This window comes from Pseudomyrmex gracilis, unplaced genomic scaffold (assembly GCF_002006095.1).
Source record: "Pseudomyrmex gracilis isolate BER0280 unplaced genomic scaffold, ASM200609v1 scaffold_1, whole genome shotgun sequence".
Classification (NCBI taxonomy): Eukaryota; Metazoa; Arthropoda; class Insecta; order Hymenoptera; family Formicidae; genus Pseudomyrmex; species Pseudomyrmex gracilis.
Genome location: NW_018020585.1, coordinates 1,489,161 through 1,504,811, shown reverse-complemented (window position 1 = coordinate 1,504,811; position 15,651 = coordinate 1,489,161). Strand labels below are relative to the sequence as shown.

At 42.0% G+C, this 15,651-nt stretch overlaps 1 protein-coding gene across 6 annotated transcripts in view; it reads right to left on the bottom strand.

Annotated features, from left to right (window-relative positions):
* Positions 1–15,651, bottom strand: part of LOC109851967 (tensin-1) — a 162,613-nt gene that overhangs the window by 111,501 nt on the left and 35,461 nt on the right. The gene's annotated exons all lie outside the window — the stretch shown is intronic.

Here is a 15,651-nt window from a genome sequence, read left to right as displayed (position 1 = left end):
ATATAGTATCTTGTCACTTCGCCATCGCAAGAGTTCGTTTGCTCGACTGAATCTTACACACACACACACACACACGCAAACTCTTTGAGGAAAACATTACGTACTTGGGATGTAAATTCCTTGTGAGAAGAGAGAGAAATCCTATACGTGCATTTTAAACACGCGTTTTTTATATTTCCGTAAGAATTATGCCGCGCATCGCCTTTCTCCCATTAGTTTCCCTAACGAGAGTCTCTCTCGCGTTATTTGGTGAATATCGTTCATTTGAAAAAAAAAAGCAGCAGTAGAAGCAGCGGTAATAAACGGCGCGTTAATTATCGGTCGATCGTGACTATTGCGCGCGCATAGCATTCCGCGCTTTTGAGAGAGATCGTCGGAATTCGAATGGAAACACACATGAATCGAGATGAAACGGCTGTGTTTAATGCCGTTCGGTAAAGTGGTCGATGATGTTCTCTCAACAGTAATTCAATCCGCTTTATTCGTCGAATTCCCCATCGCGCGCGCGATGACGTTTCTCAAATTGAAAATTTTAACGTAGCATAAAAACAGCGGAAAATACCAAACGCGCGCGCGCGCGCTGCGCGTAGGTCTTTATTCATCGCGGAACACGATTGCGCATACATACGTCTTGCTGTAACTAATAGTCAGATTAATCAATGTACCTGAACCTTTGACATCGTCGGAATGAATGCGCCGCCGCCATTGATCATCACGGGACTAATTGATCTTTAATCTCCGCATAAATTGGCAGAATCGTTTGAACTCCGCGAAACTTTTGCGAAATTTTTCGAAACGGATATTTGAAATTCTTCATTTTCTTTCGATATTGCGCGAAAAATTATCTGAATTTTTTTGCGACAAGTTTACAAACACGTCGGTTATTTTCCGGTCAAAGAATTATTTGTTTTTTTTTCTCTCGTTATATATTTGTTACGTAATCGCTCGGATCGCGCAATTTATCGCGCGCATAGCTCACACACGACTTGAACGCGCGTGTGTATTTTTTTGTTTACTTTACATTCGAGAGGCAGAAAGGTTTTTCTCGTAACAGAGTGCACGCGAACACACGTAAACAAGACGGCACGGCGGGATTTCGTTTTAACGAGCGTACTGATTTAGGACCGCATCATGGATAATCCACCTCGCCGCGGGTGGATAATAACTGTATTTCACAATAGAAATTCAGTGGATCGTGCGATATATCATGTAACGTGTAATTTCAGCGGTGTGCGTTGAATGAGCGCAATATAATGCGTATAACATTGTGCGGTTTAGCGATAATTTGTGACAAATGTGTGCGATGGGGGGGCTTTGGTCATCGTTTTAATGAATCCGAAACAGATATATAGGCGCAGATAGTTCCGCGGCTCTAAGCACCTGTTGTTTCATTAAATTCGGCGCGCTATTAAAATTGGATATTAAATTACAGTGTACAGTTACCGCTTTTAATGACGAAAGAATAAATAAAACTTCTTCATCGTAGCTTTCGCTCGGTATATAATTACATTAGCATAAATTAAAAAGTTTTACATGATTCTCTGACACATTTCCATACAAGAAGAAATTTAATTATATTCTAGACACACGCGCGTGCGGAAAATGAATTAGAAAATATCGGTGAAGCTGAAACCCAGAAGAGAGTTTAATCAATTTCGAAACGTGTGTAATTAATGTAACAATCTTTAACAAGACACGCTTCTATTTCCGTCAAATTACACCAAACGGGCTGTCATAAATTTTCACATTTAACCTGACTCGAGAAAGCAATTTTGCGAATAACCATCTCAACGGGTAAATGCTCACTGATCCACTAAAGCATAATTCTCGAAGATATCCCGCTGAGCGAACTTACGTCTTCTCCAATAGATCTATCATGCGTTTCAATTAATAAGCATTTATATGAAACGACTTGTTTCACGCATAGACGGAAAACGGCAACCGGCACTCTTGAGAGAGAGAGAGAGAGAGAGAAATCTATAGAGAGAAATTCTTTCTTACAAAAAACTTGCTTATCTCTCAAATATTCTAATGCCACTGAATTGAATTCCTCACACAAGACCCTCCCATTTCAATTAAAATCTGTTTATTACAACGATTACTTATTCTCTCTTACGGTCTACGATATTCTTCGTATATCGAAAAATCGAAACCTCGAGATCGCAGTTCTACATTCTCTTCGTGGAACCAGATCCTCAATCAAGAATCTATTTACAGAGTTTCTATCTCTGATTATATGTATGCAGACAGCTCGCGCAGAAAGTCGGGAGCTTGCGCAGAGCACGAGTTCAAAGCTCGCGCGAGCGATTCAAGTGGCATCAAGTACGCTTTCTCTGTCGCGATACCACGTCGCGAGCGAGCAGCGCGAGATAGAATTTGAGATAGAAAAAGAGATAGAGAGAGAGAGAGGAGATGAAGAAGAGGAAGAAACGGCGGGAGGCAAACGAGAGCTCGAACAGAGCCGGCTTTGTCGGTTCGCGTTCGCGCTTGCGACTCGGAGCACTTCGACTTGCATTAAATGCAAAGATACAAAGACGCGAATCGCGCAGTTCTTCATTCTACCCATCTATCTGTCTCTCTCTTCCTTTCGAGTTTCTGCTTCTCTCGCGTGCATTTTATTTCTCAATGATTTTATCTCCGTATCAAACGGGGATTCTAGTGGGTGGTGTGTGATATGCAGAAAATACCGACACGCGAACTATTATTAGAAAGACTGGCGGATATAATTCCAGACATTTCTCCAAACCTCTTTGATCTAATGACAATGCAGCTGCTTTGTCTGCTATTTTTTTTTCTTTTAAACTTTGTCGTGTATTGAATGCTAACAAGATTTTTTTCTAAGAGAATGATGTAATAAAATCAAAAAAATCTCAAACAATTTTACTCGCAAAGCAAGAAGATGAAACATCTCATTATTCGGATGCGATCAAATCTTTTATAATGTGAAATAAAAAGAAATTGCCGTGCTAATAGTACGTGCGGAACAAGCTCCGGGCACGCGCCATTATTCAGTCCCGACGACAATCCGTAAGGGTCTGAGCGATCGGTCGTCTGATCGCTTGTTCGTCGTCGCGACTGATCGCGCTGACAAACGATTCGCCAAGGTGGCCGACGCGCTTCAGCGAGAAAGCACAGCGCGGCCAAGAAGAAAAAAGAAAACGTACAAGCGATCGGGCCCAGAAACGAGGCTAACGCTGGCGGTGACAAGATCTACGCTCGCATGACGGCTCGCGCACAGCGAGCGCCTTGTCTCTCGCCATTGGCACGTAAGCGCGCGGTCGTGTCTTCGCTCGAGCTTAGTTCCTCGAAAGCATCTCCGCGCGATCGCGTTTACCCCTCCCTCGCCACGGAAGCCGCGCGTGTAATGGAAAACGACGGCGGAAAGGAGGAATTGAGGGAGAAGATGACGAACGAGGCGGATCCGCCCGCTTTTAATTCCGAGACTGTTAATGAACCCTGTAAATTATTCGCGCTCGTTCGTATTCCGCGATGCGTTGATGCGTAACATTTATCTCTTTCACATTACACACACGTGATACGTTCACGTGTTAAAATTTTCTCGTGTGAATTTTATCGAGATTAGAAACTTTACCTCTAATAATCCGGCGCTTTGAACGAGAGCTAAATGAAGATCGCGAGTTGAAGTTACGTATTCTCTAATCGTTCTTTGCGTTACGAAGGAAATAACTTTCAAGGTGAGAGCGGCGGCCGTATCGTTCGTACATTCACGGCTTAACAAATTGCGGGAGCGTGCAAGCGCGCGAGATGGGCACAGAAAAAGAATCCGGGATCCGTGCTCGCGGAGCGTGGCGATTTTATATATCTGATGGCGTGCTCGTGTCCTGTGAAGCGCTTCACGAGGTGTGGCGCCGTGCGCGCGCGCGCGCGCGTGCTCCGCAATGGCGCGCGTTGATGATAATCGTCGAGACGAAGGGGGTAACTTGCTCGCACACCGAACGGACGAGATTTATAATTAAGTCAGACCTCGGTAATTAATTACTTAATAATTTACATTCTTATTAGCGCGGCCCATTAAGTTAAAAACCAATTAGACGAGACATCAATTCGCGTTGCGCAGATGCCGCTCGTTCAGATTGTTTTGTAACGTTTGATCTCAACCGGAACAGAAAAACTCGAACCAAGTAATTTGTGTGTACACGTGTATTTTCATATGAATATGTAAACCCGTTAGTTAAAACTGGAAATACTATGCTGTAAAACTTACATGGTATATGTATGTTACATAATTTATCGACGGACGGAGCGGCGCGCGCGATTCCTTTTTTTTTTTGCTTTTATATCATTTCCGCGCAACGAATACCGATAACATATTCTCGACTGTAACTTTGCCTTTGAGCAGAACGATAACTCACAAAGTCGCCGTGCGATCATTGGCATTCCGGACGCAACGTTCGCTCGCGTAATAAAAAAAAGAACAATGGAAGGAAAGAAGAGGAAGAGATCGAGAATAAAGGTTCGTGTGGCATAACAATGGGAGAAGCAAGGATGTAGCGGAGAAATAAATATAAATATAAACATGTATCGAAAGAGAAAGGTAACATATATTTCTCGCAGATGAATTATATTCTATCTTGCTGAAACTTCTGCTCGGAAATGAAACTTATGAAAGAAATATTGTAAAACATCTAATGATAAACTCTAACTCACTTGATAAAATGTGCGATTTTTGTTTTTTTGAATTAGTCGTGACGTTTGTTTTTCTCTTTTCGAGACGGCAATTTGTCACGTTCGAATTTTCGAGTAGAGCGCGAACAAAAAACCCACCGAGTGTTTCAAAACGGTTATAGTTACGCCATTGGCCATCGCAGAACTTTGCCACCTCGATAGCTTCGAACTGTCATATCGCAATTTCGCCGTAGCCGGAATCGCCGATGACATCGAGAACCGCAAACGATCGTACGAAAGGCGTAAGAACGAACGTCGTGAAAACGAAGATTAAGAAAGGAGCAAACACGGCCGTGTGATTGGTAATCCTCTCGGCCGGTAAATCCGGCATGGAAATAAGAACGGACCGCGCATTCGAGAAACGATATTTGTTATTCATTGGACGCCCGAGCGTGCGTGAGTTCACGCGGACCGACGTGCATTAGGCTCGTGCGATCACGCGCCAATAAATTTCCATTTGGAGCCTTCGGTTGTGGTCGCCTTTTGGGCTCGGGTGTCGAGTTTCACGAATTTCGTCACAAGTTTCGGTCGCTCGGCAAAGAATAGTATTTGTTTCGTCATCCACTGACGAGAGCAGATCGAAGTTCATGCATCTTGTACGTATGCGATGGATTTAAAGAGTTCGTTTGATTTTGACATTTCATCTTTAATTAATCTTGTACGTTTTAATTATCGGAAGGTATATGGCCAATCGTTCTTTGATTCGCGTGCCGCACAATATAGACACGCGATCGCTCTGAGCAAGTTGTAAATTACATTTTACTACCAAAAGAACAATTTGCAAAGCTTAATACATCGTGCGCCACGATTTTAAACCGCGTTTTAAGAAACTCGAGAAAAGAGTTCGCAGTCAAGCAAATTGAACGCGGATTAATATTCTCTCCAAGTTTTTTTTTTCCAAAGACGAACTGAACTTTACTTTCTTTTGCCCGATCGAAATGGAAATTCGCTCTCTCGGTGAAGCATTAACGCTTTTACATCGCATTCCGAATCTCGGGAGGAGGATTTTTTTTTTTTCAAGGAACACGAATTTCGAGACTCGATCCGCGCGTCACGCGCGGCAGCGAGAAACCGAGACGCGCGCCGGCTATTGACAATGAACTTGGAGATATCGCGCTGGGCAGACGAGAGGAGATATCCTCGCGGGCGCATCCCATCAGATCGCGCGGGCTGATAAGCGCGCCCGGTCTTGCTGTACTTGACACAACGCGCGGCGTGAGATTATGTTGCACGTGCGCCGGACGTCGTGGCGATTCAGCCCGGCGAGGGTAAAATGCGGCATGACGAACGGCCGCGGCACTATCTCGCGGCATGCCCAACCGGTTTTCCTTTGCGCGGAGAATTTCGCGCGGGGATGTCCGTGAATTGAGGTACACGTGCGCCGATGATCGCGCTCGAGCTACCGCGACGGCTGAACGACGACGCTGCGGGAGGATAGATTACATTACATCTTCGTACCGAGGAATGTTGCCCCGGGTTTTTTAAGTCCGACATTTCCGCAATGCCGAGCAATAAGATGCGCGCGCGTGTGTTATGTAAGATTTTCGTGAGCAAAAAAAAAAAAAAAAAAAAATAAGTCTTCTGATATCAAGCGCGCGTGTAAAGATAATTCTCCGAATTAAATGTCTGTCGAAAAATATGTAACTCGGTAATTGAATTTTATTCTGTCATGTTCGTTTTTACGAGTTCGTATAATATTTCATTTTAAGCGTGCTACATTTCACTGTGAGCAATATAGATATTCCGTGCTTTGAATACTTGCATATGAATCTTACGACAACCTCGAGTGCAAAGACTCGAGGATGGTAATATCCGCGTTCTCGGTTTAATATGATTCGCACGAACTCCGGCGGAAAATATCGACTATTTTTCAAGATACTCCATCGGATACTTACGTTACGACGGACCGTCTTTATTGGACGGTCCGTCGAATAACAAGACGGTGAAATTCACGGTTGGAGCGAAATGGAAAATCGGAGTTACCGGGGGGCGTATCCGATTGTTAATCCGGTGCCGCCGTTTGTCATCGTTAGATAATCCGCAGTGATTTCTAACGGGCGAAAAGTTATCGCGGCAGTTGCAGTTTTTGGAATTTTTGTTTTCGCGCGTTCTGAGTTAGATACAAAACTGCTACGTATTCTTCGCGAATACAACGTCCCGTTGAAAATAGGTCAGGCAAAACATCACGAAAATCAGCGGAAATCGTGTCACGAATTCACCGCGTTCGTCGCCGGTTGTTGCGCAGAACGTCAGTTTCTGGTACACACGCTCGTGAACTATCGAAATTTCATTTCGAGCGCGTAACGATCGCATATGTGTATGTGTGTGTGTGTGTGTGTGTGTATGCGTCATCGTTGTCCCTGATCGCGAGCGCCGAAACGCTATAAAGACGAAAGAACGACCGACAGTCAGTCGAAGACTGCGCCACGTGTATGGGCCATGTTATTACTCGGAAACATCATAATCCTATATCATCGCGGATGGACACATGGAGGAGTCACGTATAAATCTCTCTTGGCCCCTTCGTTACCGCGGGCAGGCTCGTGGAATTTATTCATAGAGGCGGCGGCCTGTGAACTTTTCGACTATTAACAAAAAGCGTAGAGCGGGCCCTTTTCTTTGCCACGTTTTTACGATTTTTCGACGCGCCATCAAAATGCGAGATCATTTTTACATATTTCAAATTTCTTTTACTTTTAGAGTTTTTCGTTTTTTTTTTTACCGTTCGTTGAAAGCACGCGGATTATATTCGAAACGTGTGCTACGACACGTGAGATTTTTCACGATAAAGTGTATTTTTCCTCGCTTCTTTTTCGCGTTTTGCAATAACGCGAACGAAAAAATGCAATTACGATAATTTTAAATTTATATCGTTTTTGTGAGTTCAACGGTAAAAAAAAAGAAAAAAGTTCGGCAATAAAAACTTGACGACGTATATATCTGCGAGCACTCGAATATAAATCTCACATTATATTTTCGCACACAATTTCTCCGTGTACGTATCGAAATGAAATAGTGAAAAATCCGCTTTTTGCCCTCGATAATCGAGTATTGAAGCGACGAGTGTCGCTTTCCAGATACGGTTTCTAGAAAAGAAACATTTCACATTTTTACGATTCTACTGTCGTCGCCGGTCTCGTCTCCCAAAAGAAAAAACGACGGACGCCTCTCACTTTCTCGATTTTGACATGAAATACTCGACAAGTTCCCTGGCACGTCGACCAGACGCAGATGTTATCGGAAATTTTCAAAGAGATTTAAGAAAGGAAGCTTACGCCTTATCTTCTGCTTATATGTTTTATGACCAGTTGAACAAAAAAAACACTGCCGTTTGGTAACAATTGTAACATGCACTTTGCTCCGTCAGAAACATATTGTACAATAGAAGAGAATTCTTAGGAACTGGACGTTCGGAATCGTAAAGATATGTAAATACGCAAATCTTGAATTATTTGACAACAACAAACACAAAGAAAATAATTTTCATTTGCTGTGTGCTCGATTTATGAATTTTAATAAGGCGCGCGCTGTGCGTTTATCACATTCTGGCGGCGTCACAATTTCGAGACGCACCTGTCGGATTTAGAACTGATGATGAAATAATTCTCTACGAGTCAACCCGTGTCAGAGACCTTTATATTCCTCGTTGACATTCCAGAAAGGCAGATGACTGCAAGATAATTTACGTAATCCAGTCGAGCGTTTCATTGTTCCGCGGTAGCTGTACGGTAGTGTACAGACAAATTAACCTTTTGCAGTCACCCACGAGTTCTCCCCGAGCGAAATTCCACATCATATTTCATTCTGGTTGGTTTCACATCGAGCCTCATACGCGACGTAGAATTTCGCGATAATTTTTTTACGCGCGCTAAAACTTACTGATCTTACATCTTTTTGTAATGCAGCTCTCTCTCTGACTCAGTTCGTTTTTTTCTCATAATTTTTCCACGGTGTTCGATGCGATTATCACGCAGCGAGTTACCGAAACAAACAAATAACTTTTTAACAATGTCTCTTTGCAAAATTATTATTCGTTATTATTTGAATTTAATTACAAGATATATCAGAGAGGCGTAAAAAAATCGGTTTTACGAATTGTGCGCGTGCGGATGTTGATGTTCGTTTCGTAATTCTTCGTACTTCGGTGTTCGTACGACCGGCGGATTCACTTGGACGAGCTTAATTGCTGCTGATCACCGAGCGGCGCGATAATTGGAACGCTCCCGAAGCTAATTACGATGAATGCGCGAGCGAACGGATGCCGGATGGTTCATAACCCCGGCTATCTGTATCTCGGATGGACACATGTGCGCGTGCGATACGTCGCGCGGCTCACGAACACGTCGCGGCCCGTTCTTCGATCGTCGTGTTTCCGTTGCATCAATTCCGATGATTATGTCATGGATGCAATTGTGGCGCCGCGATACGTAAAGAAGGTTCTTATCTTCCAGTTACACTCGAACTTATGGTTTATCGTCAAGTTCTCGTATTGTCGAGACGACACACAATGAGTGATAGGTTATCGCGGGTTATTCTCTCTCTTTCTCTCTCTCCTTCCTGTGACGTTTTTAATTTTTTATTACTACTATTGTGAGAGCTTCAATGAAAAATTCATTCAATTAAAAAAGAGGAGAGATTTTTTAAAATTTCGAATTTTTTGTTATTTTATAACTTTATACTCACCTGTAATATTAAATTACAAAATAAAATAAATTTTTGTTCTGCCGCGAAACTAGCACGTAGTTCAATCGCCTCCACCCGGAGTTACCTTTACACGCTGATTTAACGCAACACGTTGTTTCGTAGAAGTTGAGGCACAAAGTCGTTCATTATTAAAGCAACTTTTCCAGAACTAATCCGACTGGTTGCGCTGTAACGGAAGAATTATTAACGTCCTCCGCAAAAAGCTTCCTTATCTGTGCAAAATCTCCCTCGCCTACTTTCTCCCGTTGTTTATCCCGACAGAATAGAGCGGCACGACCACGTGAAACATTAGTGCCGGGCAAGTGACCTCAATAATTTAATGCATATTACCGCTCTTTTATGCACGACTCCTTGTTAAACCGGAGATAAAGCGTTGTTGGAGCTTCAAGAGGAAACTGGCCGAAAGCAAAAAGTGACTCTCTCGGATTGTTGCGTATTTTTTTCTTCGTGAAAAAACGAGAAGAGCGCGACACTTGCCTGCATTTTATTAATGTTAAATGTGCGCCCTTTTCTACCCGTGTATCCCGGTGATTTGTTAGAAGCATGAATTAAGTGTTCGGGAGTGCAATTTTATGCGGGCGAGTGTACGTACACACAAGCAGACTCGCCGCATAAAGTCGGCTGTGAATTCGCACGAGTGAATTTATCGCGAGAGTTCGCGTTTAAAAAAAAAATTCTCGACATAACACACAAAATTTATAAACAATTTTTCGCCACCACTTTGACGCAAGATATTAGAGTGAAATCAATTACCGGATTCCTCTCGATCTCGATTTTGATACGTTATATACTAATTACCGGTTATCGTCATTACGCTGTGCGGTTATCTACGAAGAAAAAAAATGGCAAGTGAGTCTGCAATCTCGATCGCGTCTAATAATAGCGCGCGGAATATTAAACAAATTGAACGTCGTCGCGCGATCGGAAATCGGATGCAAAACTTACCTAGTCATGTGCGAGGCATTACCGCGAACGGCTTGATGATTTGAATTTCGATCGACAGTCAAGTCGAGCTACGGCGTTTTGTTTTTTTTTTTTTAAGTAAGATCTCTAATTCCCGATTAGAACGTCGCCAGCGTCGTTCTTAATGACTTATCGTTAATTAAATCAGCACCGCTCGATCTTCTCTCCTTTATGCACTCTGCACAGACCCAGAAACTAAGCTGCAACTATTTTTTTTTTTTTTACTTCGAAACGCTCGATCGACGAGTTATTTGATCGTTGGGATAATACACTACTTCCAGAGCGTGCACAGGGTGTTTCAGAAAGTGTCGCCGTAACTCTACAAATTCCTTGACCGACTTCGATCCGATTTGTTCTTAAGAACAATGTTTACAAATCGTTGATTTCAGAACAAAAAAAATAATACAATAACAAATTTTTTTAATCGTCTCAACTTGAGCAAATTGGAATTCAATTGGAATTCATTGAAATCGTTCATCAAGAAAAGTTTCTAGACGATATCTCTTTCGTATTATCTAACATCCGAGAACATAGACATTCTTTGTGATTTCAAACGGATTATGATAAGTGAATATCAACGAAGTATGTACGACTGTTACGTAACTTCACATAGCAACAAACAGTATACTCGTGTCGACCTCGGTGTATGTATTCATGTGTATGGAACATATTACTAGCAAGGATACGGCCTCATTTGTCAGTATTACGCGTATTTCTTATCTACTAGCAATTCACATAAAATATATCTTTTTTCTCAAGGCTATTTGGTTTTGAGTTAGTAATAATGACAATCGTTCTTCGTTTGGTTATTTATCTTTTTAAATATATTGCCATTATTAAAGATAAACACGCGGTTGCGTGTGAATTGCAAAATAAAAAGTAATAAATAATGTTATAAATTGCCAGAAGGTATGAAAATACCGAAACATAAAATATAAATTCTGAATCGCATTGCACAATTTGTTTCTGAGGATTTTCTTCTAGTCGTACATCTTCTAGTTTTTCCCGCTAGAGAGAGAGAGAGAGAGAGAGTACCAATTATCCTCGAGCGTTCGATGATATCCCTCATTCGATCTACAACGTTCTCGAACGTCTGCACGCGCGGTGAGAAAAACTCGTCGGATAATAACGGAAGGTCCTCACTCGTGGGCGTGGAAATGGAAGACGTATTTCCACGTTGATGGGATTATAGCGGGCATAAATAACGGAACGAACGTAAACCTCCGCAACGCGACAGCGAGAAAATGTGTGCGCGATGAAAACTTTCGAAATCTAGATCTTCCTTGTCGAGTTATCTTGTTGCCAGCAAATAATTTTCTTTTTTTGCGAAAGGAAATCCGGAGACGGAGAGTTTTCCACAACTTTCGCGGAATCATAAATTTATGTGCACGGACAGTTCGGAGTGCAAAAATTTCGTCGCTTGGAACGTAACATATGTATCTCGAAAAAATCGTAATAATAATTGTATTCAATAAAAAACAAAGATATTTTAAATACTTTAGAAAACAAAATGTGTTTTCGTTGATTTTCAAACGCTTCGTTTGGTTTTGGAAGATGCAAAATTCGACGATTAATAATTTATAAATTTGTAAATTATCCACCAATTAAATTATGAATTATGAATTGTTCGATATATCATGATCTATTGCGAATCAATTTTGCAATTACGCAGGATCACAAAGATACGCGATATCTGTGATCTAGGGTGCGCGTCGCGTAATTATTCGATTCATAGACGTATCCTCGATGCGTCTCCCGATCCATTGAGAAAATCATCTTTCACGTGCGCGCGTAGAGACGCATGTTCGTTATATAGACACGTGGCTAAGAACACAGATAGCTTCTCGGCAGCTACGCAATCTGTCGATAAATCTTGCGCATAGGTGCGCGCGCGCACACACACATGTGCGCCGATAACGGATCGCTATAGATACCAGAGATTCCATTGTTTCACATGTACACGAGTTTGCTTTTACATAGCTCGTTATCGGGAGATAAATGCAGATCTACCGACGCAACAGTGTTGCAACCAATATTCATACAGATAATATTAGATAACGTAACTATTACTTCGAATATACATGTTGCTCTATTGTTGCTGCAGCATCATCAATGACGTTGATAATAAATCGTCGACTTATACAGTTTGAATGAGAAATGCGCACTGTTTCAACACGAATTCTGACGATAACGACCTGTGAAGTGAGTTAAATTACGATCGAAAAGAAACTTCTGAATGCGATAAATAAATTCAACGAGAAATGATTTGTAAGAGACCAGTTCAAATTCTTCGAATCCTAGTTCTCTGGCATGTTTTTTTTTTTTTGTTTTTTTAGTTGAGCTACTTCTCTAAACTTTTCGTAATCGCTATTTCTGGAACCGCCCATTCGTCATTAATCGCGCCAGTATAAATTCAAAGCTTCGGAGATCAATCGTTTCCACGAAATCCAACCTCAGACCTGACGCAAACATTAGCGAGCACCCTCGAGTAGATCGATATCGTTTCAGATCTACTATGTAACCCTAGTCCCAATTGGAAATACCTATACCCGGGATTTATGGTCGCCGATGTAAACGCAACACGCACCGCTGTGCGTCACGATCGTAAGTCAGTCCGCAGAGCGACCGTACGTACGTGCCTTCCTACATCAAATCAACCGCCGACGTTTACGTAACGCCATAACGCTTGCGTTCCGCGTAATTTCAATGTCCCATATTCGGCGTCCTGTCGCGCCGCGCCGCGCCGCCGGCGAGCGCACACGATGTCTTTCATCCCGCTCAAAACGTCCGCGCGGGAACGCGAATGTGGAACAAGCTGTTTCCGGCGCGCGTTGATCGACGCGTGTAAAAATGGAAATGAGCAATTGTTGCGTACGTGCCGCGGATTTGCGCGCCGAGACAATCGTCGTGATTAATCGAGAAACTCGCAATGCAATGTAAGTTTTGTGCGCGCCATTACTAGACTCATCAGCTTCTGTTAGTTCTGAAACGCTTGGAATACTAATACGTACATTGTGTAATGTGTGTGGAGAGAGAGAAAGAAAGAGAGAGAGAGAGAGAGGAAAAAAGAAAAAGACAAGGAAAGAATAAGAATAGTAATAAATTGACTTTACAATTTTAACTTCTGAATAGATTTACATTTTTATTGGTAATATATCATTTTGAGTTGTATTAAAACGCGCGGTTACTTCATAAAGTGTATAATTATTTTTATAACGCATAATTTGATTACATCATGACCGAGACAACGAACGTTTATTTCCCAGCGATTACATTAGTAGAGGTCTTATTCTGGCCTCGTGACTATTTAGCTGATAATAGGAACGCGTTAATAACGTTAATTGGTACAGATAAAAAGTAGGCCAACAATAAATGAAGTTAAAACCATGCGTACCTATTCAAAAAGGACGTATTAAAGTTCAAGGGTAAATTGCCGTTCTTCGCTTGATAACAGGCGCAAGTATCATCTTATTCCCATCATGCAATATCCGGCAATTTCGTGCGCGTTATCGTCGTCGTGTCTTTCAGCGCGAACGTTACAATTGAGCATCTTCATCTTAACGAACTGTGATTTTTTTCAATGTGGCATAAGGTCTACGTTCAAAATACAACATTTATTTGACGAAAAGTATGAAAAGATATATAAATTTTGCAGAAAAGTATGAGAAGCAATGTTTTCTTTTAGTTTCTTTTTTTTTAACGCTTATATCTTCGAAACTACTAGAGATTTTTTAAATTTGTTTTTTATCGAACGCAGAATTGTTCACACTTTTGATTTAAAAAACCGGAATTGAAAGAAGATTGATTTTTCACGGAGATATTCGATTTTAAAGTCACAGACCCAGTCTGTCCGACTATAGTAGGTCATTTTTGAAATCTGTTTACGAAGAATTAAGATTCGTTTTACAACAAGGGAAGACGGAACGACGTAATGGTTTTGTTGACAAAGCGGTAAATAAGAAATTTATTTAGCGTTCACGTGAGCTATATTATCAATAGCGTCGGTGAATAACTACGCAAAAGTGGCAGATTTCCAGGACTTCTATAAATAGTACACGGAAATAAATACAATAGCAGCTCGTGTTTCACGTATCGCCGATAGGCAACACAACGAGTAGCTTGTAAATCGTTCTGTCAGTCAGCACGATTGGCAAAACATTCTCTATGTACATTTTTAAAAGTAACGTCAACCGCGCGACTGTGGCGCGGACGTATAATTTGAACTTGTTAAGCCGATCCATTAAGAAGATATGGCTATCGTCATAATGTCGTCATTGGACCCTCTTGTGCGGGCGGAATTCGAGGTCGTTCCGTTTTCAACGCTATATAACTGCGCGCTGTCGACGAGCGAGCGAAAAACAAGCTCAAAATTCGACTGCTTTTCTGCGACCGGATATTTTTGAAAGCGCTGCGAGCAACACGCCGCGCCATTAGCCGATTGGATTGGACTGAAACGGAACGCGCGTTATACGGACATTAGTATGTCAGCGCTGTATCATTTTCGTAACGACGGTTGTGTTTGTTATTGCACGCGCGTTACGGAGTTTTCTGTGAAAACATAACTTTAATATTCACGGAGATAAAGAAGACGTATTTTAATGTGAAACAACTGGATTCAACACGTCGCCTCGAACCGGACCTCTCGTCCCGTGTCATTGTGGCGCGTATCAAATCGTGTCATCAGAAAGGTCTTTCAGCGCTCGTTCTGCGCTGATTGAGCTATCACAATGCATCTCGGAGTGTGCATTTTTTGTAACTGTTGAATTCCTGAAATAATTATTACCGCGCGCACGCGCGCGCATAATAACTTTTACGTCTCATTGAAAAAATATTATTTTCGACACTCGTCGAGGCGGTTCAATTAGGAGATTGTCGTTCTCGAAAGTCACCGGACACGGTGTGTCGAGAATCAAGAACACGTTTTCTCTCTCGGTGTTATTTCCTGTCAGTATCAGCTAATTACCCACGACCTCAAGTTAACTTGCAACATGCCACGTCTCTAAAAGTCACGTGGTGCGTTGGAAATTAACGTGAGGTCTGGATAATTAGCTTGTAAGACTTCAGGCCGAGAAAGATAGAGAGAGAGAGAGAATGAGAATGCAAGACTGCTGGTCGCCAGGCTTGCGTGTCGCGAAAGAAAAAAAACAGAGGCTTGCGAATTCGAGTCTCGCGATATTGCAGTTGCCGCATTATCGATCCCGACGCAAGGATAAAACGTCCGCATGAACAACAAGAAGAAGAAATTAATCCCGTCCCTACTAACTTCAATAAAAAAATTCCATTAAACGAACGTAAAAC